The sequence below is a fragment of the Enhydra lutris genome, unplaced genomic scaffold, assembly GCF_002288905.1.
Source record: "Enhydra lutris kenyoni isolate GAN:26980312 unplaced genomic scaffold, ASM228890v2 scaffoldscaffold110, whole genome shotgun sequence".
In the NCBI taxonomy this organism is placed as follows: domain Eukaryota; kingdom Metazoa; phylum Chordata; class Mammalia; order Carnivora; family Mustelidae; genus Enhydra; species Enhydra lutris.
Genome location: NW_019154194.1, coordinates 293,983 through 301,913, shown reverse-complemented (window position 1 = coordinate 301,913; position 7,931 = coordinate 293,983).

Below are 7,931 nucleotides of genomic sequence, written 5' to 3'. Positions count from 1 at the left end.
AGCAGAGGGAAAGGTCTAGACGGTCTCGCATTACGAGTTCCCCCGGGGTGGAAGGTGAGGCAGCACCGATGGGTAGCTCAGATTCTGAAGGGATTTCGGGGCAGGGTTTATCGGGAGACGGGGACTGTGGGGAGCCTCGGCGGCCGCCGCAGAAAAGGAGCCCAGGACTAAGAGTCGAAAATTCAAGACTAGCCCGTAGCAGAGGCCCGTGCGCGCCTGAGGGGGGAATACGGGGCTGAGCGCGCAGCCCGCGGAGAGCGCATGCGCAGCGTCTCAGCGCGGGCGGGAGGTTACCTCGGGGAGGAAAGTTCGCTCCAGAGGAGTGTGATTCATATGTCGGCGACTGGGGGGGATTTACCACTTTTCATTTGAAATCTCAAAGCGTTTTCTTATTTCTATTTGAACAGGGAATACAGGTACATTCTGACAGGTTTCAAGCAGCCAATGGGGTACACAATAAAAATAAGTCTCTTACTCTGGTTCCCATATCCCGGTCCTAAAGCACCGGCTCCCAGTATCCTTCTGGAACTACGGTTAAAGTATTGGCGTTAAGAGCTTGAGTTCCCATAAATGGGTGTTCACATATATGGCAGCCGACCTTAACCCTGTCTGCCCGTTTCTAAAATGAAGCTGGCATCAGAGTTAAATGGATGAAAGTTCCCAGAACAGTGCCTAGTGCATAGTAGCTCTGTGTGTCTTGTTTCGTGGTTTACGATGGGAATGATAGTGACTGATTCTGAGCTGCCCTCTCCCCTCCAGGCCTCATCCCTGTGGCCATTTTCTCAGCACCTGTGCCAGGTGGAACTGTTTCCAGGCTGCCACAGGCTGGTTGAAAACACCAGTCACTTAAATCGAGAGCCCTGTATAATGATTCTCCAAAGACTGTGTTTCCCAGAGACACACATGGCAGTCAGGCCGTCTACATTCTGTTAGTCAGTGTCCCTCTTTAGCATCTTCATCTCAGTTAGGTGATTACCAGTTTTTCTTCCTTCCTTCCTTCCTTCCTTTCTTTTTTAAAGATTTTATTTATTTATTTGACAGACAGAGATCACAAGTAGGCAGAGAGAGAGGAAGGCAAGCAGTCTCCCTGCTGAGCAGAGAGCCCAACGCCAGACTTGATCTCAGGACTCTGGGATCATGGCCTGAGCAGAAGGCAGAGGCTTTAACCCACTGAGCCACCCAGGCACCCCCGGTGATTACCAGTCTTTCTTAACGGAATTTCTCAATACCAGAACACCCTCCATGCTGGTTTGACAACTCTGAGCAACCCTCAGGTGGAAATGACTTAAAAAAGGAAAAAGAATGGCCCTGACATTGGGCCTACTGTGTGCCAGGCTGTGTTTTATATACGTCACTACAACCTTTCCCCTCCCCATTTAACAGATGCAGAAAATGAGTCCGAAAGAGAAGGTTCTTACAGAAGTCCACTAGCCAGGAAGCAGCAGGGCCTGGATTCAAATGCAGGCCCGTCTCACCACAGAGAAAGCCCACATTTTTCCCCCTGACAACCGGCAGCCTGCCTAGTAGTGAGTCAGTGGTGCAAACAAGCACCCAGAGACCTGCCTTTTTTATATATTAGTGACATGGTTGTGTGGATGTACCATGCTTTAACCATTTCCCTATTGATAAACATTTAGGCCGTGTCTGAACTTTAGCTCTCACATTTGCTGCAGTTAATATTGTTGTACCTCTGATGGTATGCTTATGGTAGTATTATCAGTGATACCTTGTTTGAAAGTGGAATTGCCGGGTCCGGGCTTGGGAATGTTGAGAGCCATTGCCAAAGGGTCTATTCATTTCTTCATTCACTTCTCTGTTCATTTTATTCATCCATCTACTGAATGAGTTACGGAAGTCTAGTCAGCTGCCGACCATGGCTGTAGGCTAGATATCCTACAGTGAATAGGAGAGAGCAGCTGCCCTCTAACAGCAGATCTTCTAGTAAAGCGGATGGTGTCAGGTAGAAGAGACTTGGAAGGAAAAGTCAGGGTAAGGAAATTTCGAGTGACAGGGGTCAGAGAGTGACAGGTGGTCAGAGAGGGCTCTCTGAAGAGGTGACATTTGAGCAGAGGCCTGAAAAAAGGTAAGGAAATGAGCCATGTGCAGATGCTGAAAAGCAGTCAGTGGAAAGACCCCTGGAGGAAGCAGGAGGGGAGCCAGCTGTTGAGAGATTGTCAAGGTGACCAGGTGACTAGAGCAGAGCCAGGGGAAGAGAGGAAGGATTGTTTAGGAATGGAGCTCTGGAGAGGGGCCAGATTACACAGGGTCTTGTAGGCCACGGTAAGGGCTTTGGAAGTTATTTTCCAAGTGATAGGAAGCCATTGGAGGGCCGCGAGCAAGGACCAGCATGTTGGAAGGTTTGTTGTATGAATATTTCTCTAGTGAACACCCCGAATTAATGACAGTGGTTGCTTGTGGGAAGGAGGGTCATAGACTCGTGGATCAGAGTTGTGAGGGCGACTGCTTAAGACTTCTGCATTTATGAGCCATGTGACTGTTTATGCACAAAATGGTTAAAGCACTGCTGGTTGCTGTGGGGAGGATGGCCTGCAGCTGGGCAGGTGTGGACACAGGCCATGAGGAAACCCATGTCCCTGCCTGGACGGGAGATGATGGTGACTCAGGAAGAGGGTTGTGTGAGAGGAAGCATGAATCAGGGATGACTTAAAAGTTATCCTAAAGGTTTTGGGTTTGACCAACTGGATGAAGAGTGATGCTTTTTTATGAAGATGGGTTAAGAGTCATCTTGATGGGAAACTGACAAGCTTTGAACTTACTCTGAGATACTCACTAGATATCAAGTAAGGAGTGACAGTTTGGGGGAGAAGCTAGGATTTGTAGATACACAGTGTTTACTGACTATGAAATTTTATTTTGTTAAAAAAATTTTTTTTTGCTTTATGAAATTTTAAAAGCAAACACAAAAGTATTGTGGTGTAAAGAATTCTCACATACCCATCACTCAGTATTGATAGTCATTTACGTTCCATTTCTCTTGTTCTATTTTCTCCCTCCCACACATAAGCACAGTTTTTACTTGGAGTTTCCTTACTTTTTTAAAGCAAATCTCAGATGTCCTGTCATTTTATTTTTATTTATTTATTTTCTTTTAAGATTTTATTTATTTATTTGACAGACAGAGATCGCAAGTAGGCAGAGAGGCAGACAGAGAGAGGGGGGGAAGAGGGCTCTCTGCTCAGCAGGGAGCCCGATGTGGGACTTGATTCCAGGACCCTGAGATCATGACCTGAGCCGAAGGCAGAGGCTTAACCCCCTGAGCCACCCAGGCGCCCTGTCCTTTCATTTTATTAGCAGGTCTACCAGTATGCTCCATTTGGAGCTTTTAGTGTGTAGATGGTACTTAAAGCCCTGGGGTTGGCCGAAACCATCCAGGTCAATTGAGTAGACAGAGGAGAGGTTAGGCCCTGGGCCTCCCGCATCTAGGAATCAGGGGGAGGACCAGCACCCCAGAAAGGGGGCTGACAGGGAGTAGGAACGTCAGCAGAAGGGATGACCTGGAGCCAAGGGAACAAAGGGTTCTAAAGAGACAGTGATAAGCTGGGGACCAGAGGTCTGGAGAAGTTGTTAGGGGTAGGCGTGGGGTCCACCATGAAGAAAACATGGCTTTTGGGGCATCTGGGTGGCTCAGTCGGTTAAGCTCTGCCCTCAGCTCAGGTCATGATCCCAGGGCCCTGGCTCCCAGCTCCCTGGGGGGTTCTCCCTCTCCCTCTGTCCCCCCTGCCATTTGTGCTCTCTCTTTCTCACTCTGTGTCTCTCTCAAATAGTAAATAAATAAATATATAATTTTTAAAAAAAATGCTTGCTTTTTTGTCCCTGAGTCTCACTGTTAATGGAAACTTCTCAATATTGTAATACACATTCTGTGAGGAAAAGTTTATGAGTACTTTTCTTTTTTTTAAAATTTAAAGATTTTATTTATTTATTTAACAGAGAGATCACAAGTAGGCAGAGAGGAAGGCAGAGAGAGAGAAGGAAGCAGGCTCCCTGCTGAGCAGAGAGCCCAATGCCATGCGGCTCTATCCCAGGACCCCGAGATCATGACCTGTGCCGAAGGCAGATGCTTAACCGACTGAGCCACCTAGGCGCCCATGAGTACTTTTCCTCAGCTCTTTTTTGGTGAGATGGAGCTTAAGTATGGTCAAGTGCAAAAAGGCACAGACCTTAAGGGTACAGGTCAGTGAATTTTTACAAATCTGTATACTGATCTAATTATTAACTAGGTCAGGGTAGAGGTCATTTGCAGCACCCCAGAAATTTGTTTGGCGCGTTTTCCTGTCCATTCCCCTGCCCCACACTGATCTGATTCTGGTCCTAGACAAGTTCTGGCTGCCCTTGAACTTCAAATAAATGAAATCTTACAGCAGGTCTCCTGTGTGTCTGGTTTCCTTTGCTTTTTATGTCGGTGAAAATCTCCCATGTTGTATGAAACGGTAATTGGTTCTGTAAGAACTTACTTTAAAGGATTTCTACCTCCTGGTTGTTTTTCAATATCTAAAATCTGAATTTGAATCCCAGATGTTTTGTACTTCAGTGAGTACATAGTGAACTTTAAACGTAACACCGGATCTAAGGTGCTAAAAGTTCTAGTGGGGTGTTGTGTTTGTTTTTGTTTTTTTTTAAGATTTTATTTATTTATTTGACAGACAGAGATCACAAGTAGGTAGGGAGGTAGGCAGAGAGAGGGGAGGAACCAGGCTCTCCGTGGAGCAGAGAGCCCAATGCAGGGCTCCATCCCAGGACCCTGGGATCACAACCTGAGTCGAAGGCAGAGGCTTTAACCCACTGAGCCACCCAGGCGCCCCTAGTGGGGTGTTTTTAAGGTGGGAGACGTTTCACTATGCTTCGGAACCGGGTCCTTAAGGAGGTGGGGGGGTTGCTGACAGAGGACAGGCGGAGAGAGGAATTAGACTTGAAGCGAAGAGGGGCCTGTTCACCCTGGTAAAAGAAAAAAGAAAGGAAAGCTGTGCCATCTGACATCCCTCCCAGATTGTCAAACCCGCTCTATTGCATTCTTTGTTGGCAGGTATTCCCCTCAGCATAAAAGCTCAAGATGGGTCCACAGTCTGGTGTTGATGTAAATTGTAGGGCTTCCTTTGTGAACCATAATGAAGAAGTGGGTAAACGCTGGTGACGTTTGTTGTAAGTGGATGGGGCAAGAGGGAGAGGACAGTGGCGGGCAGCTACAGCAAGGAATGTTGGGGAAGAGGAGTCCCTGGCAGGAGCAGCTGTGATACTGTGATTTTTTTTTTAAGATTTTATTTTATTTTAAGATTTCTAGTTATTTATTGGTCAGAGAGAGAGCAGAAGCACGGAGAGCTACAGGCAGAACAGGCAGAGCAGGCAGAGGGAGAAGCAGACTCCCTGTTGAGCAAGGAGCCCGACGTGGCCCTTGATCCCAGGACCCTGGGATCATGACCTGAGCCGAAGGCCCTTAACTGACTGAGCCACGCAGGCGTCCGGATACTGTGATTTGTTTCATGTATTTGGTATGCATCCCATTTCTGGCTCATAGTACCTAAAACCATTGGAATTTTCTGTGGTGAGAGCGGTAGCTGTGTCTTTTGTGATGTTAATGAGGTGGCTTTTGGAAAGTACCTAGGTAACCGAGGGCTGGGGGCTGATTGCCAGGGACCCAACCTTGTGATTAGAGATTAGAATATCCGGTCTGACCCTTGGCCTTCGGGGGCAGGGAGAGGGGTGTTGGAGGTTGAATCAGTTGCCAGTGGCCAGTGATTTCATTAATGATGACCATGTAATGAAGCCTCCATCAAAGGACAACCCCCCCCCCCCCGCCAAAACCAACAAGAGCTTGCGAGAGGTTGCGAGAGCTTGCAGGTTGGTGGACACGTGGAGATGTGGGGAGAGTGGTGCCCCTGGAGAGGGCGTGGTAGCTTCCACCCTTCCCCATACGTTGCCTGGGTGTCTCTTCCCTCTGGCTCTTCCTAAGTTTTATCCTGGCTTATAATAATTATTAATATATGATATATGAGGAATCTGGTAAGTAAAATGTTTCTCTGAGTTCTGAGAGCTGCTGTAGCAAATTAATTCAACCCAAGGGGGCATTTGTTGGAAGCTGCGATCTGTAGCTAGTTGGTCAGAAGCACAGATGTCAACCTGGACTTGCCACTGGCGTCTGAAGATTCAAGGGGGTGCAGTCCTGTAGGACTGAGCTCTTCCCCTGTGGACTTGAACTCTGTCTCCATGTGGACAGTGTAGAACTGAGTTGAAGTGTAGGACACCCAGCCAACGGCTGAGAATTGCTTGGTGTGTGAGGGGGAAACCCACACACTGGAATTGGGTGCAGAATCATTAGCAGCCAGGATGGGGTTGGGGGAGACTGGAAGAGGGGTGGGGTGGACCCTAAACAGCCTGAGACCTGTGGGTATAACACTATGCGATACTATTCGGCAGTGAAAAAGTGACCAGCCTGGATGGAGCTGGTGGCCACTGTGCAGAGCCCAAGAAGCCAGTACACACCAGCATGTAGAGCAGGGTTCAGAGTTGGGCACAAGAGGTCAGGATGGTGGTTACTGGGGATGGAGGAGGGTAGGGAGGGACGGGAGAGCTTTTAGGGGGCCGGAAACTTCTAGCTTGATCTGTGTGGTGGCTGCTTAGGTGAATAAATTCGTAAAAATTCATTGAGGCTGCATTTAAAATGTGTGTGCTTTATGTAAAATGGGTCTCAATAAAAGAAAAAAAAAATGAGCTGAGCCAAGGAGCTAGACTTTGACAGAAGAGCAGGTGGGAGCCACGGAAGAGTTTTGGGCCAGGGCCAGACCCGGTCATATCTGAATGTTGGGAGAGTCCTCAGGGTCTGGTGAGGTGGGTGCATGAGAGGGGCCAGGGTCTGCCTCAGCCTCAGCTCCTGACTGGCTTTTTAGCCCTGGTAAGCCCCCACCCCACCCCTTTCTGGGCCTCTTTTCCCCATCAAGTCCTCTCATGGGCATGGAGGCAAAACAAGCATGGGAGGGAAGAAGCCCAGAGCACAGTGAGACTGAGCCCCTTGACCGAGCTCTCTGGTTCATGCCTACGTCCCAGTCCCCCGTGCAGGGCCTTCAGGAAGTGCGGATTTCATGAGGTGCAGTGCAGAAACTGCTGGGAGGGGGGCCTCAGGACCGATGCCCCGCTGTGGGGAACGGGAGCAGGTAGGCGGGGGCAGATGCAAGATGCTTCAGAGCAAATCTCCCATGTGTTCTCTTAGTTTCTTTCTCACTCTCTCTTTTTTTTTTTTTTAAGATTTTATTTACTTATTTGACAGAGAGAGACACAGCGAGAGAGGGAAACAAGAGGGCGGGGGGTGGGTTGTGGGAGAGGGAGAAGCAGGCTTCCCGCCCACCAGGGAGCCCGCGTGGGACTCGATCTCAGGACTCTGGGATCTTGACCTGAGCCGAAGGCAGATGCTTAATAACTGAGCCACCCAGGCGCCCCATTCTCTTAGTTTCTTAGTGAAGAGCCCCTTCTAACCAGTTCCTACCTCGTCTCAGCAGAAACTACCGTGGTAGAAGGTGAGGAGTTTGGGCCACCCCAGGTCTTCAGCGTTTTCATTCAGTGATCTTCACTGAGGCCCTGCATGTGCCAGCCCTTGACATTGAAAACACAGTAGAGAACAAAAATTAAAATATGGTGCCGTGATCTCTGAGCTAATGAATGGGCCTGCTGGCTACGTGCTAGGGCTCTGGAGCCAAGATGCCTGGGTCAGATCCCAGCCTGGGTCAGATCCCAGCCCTCCCCGCCCCAGTCTATACGGTGACTGTGGGCAGATTTCTTAAATCTCTCTCTGCCTCGGTTACCCCATACATAAAACGAGGCCACAATACCCACTTTGCCTCCTTTTAGAGAATTTATGAGGTCATTTATATATAAAGGGCTGAGCGTGGTGCTGGGCTCAAAAAATATTGTGATAAAGGGGC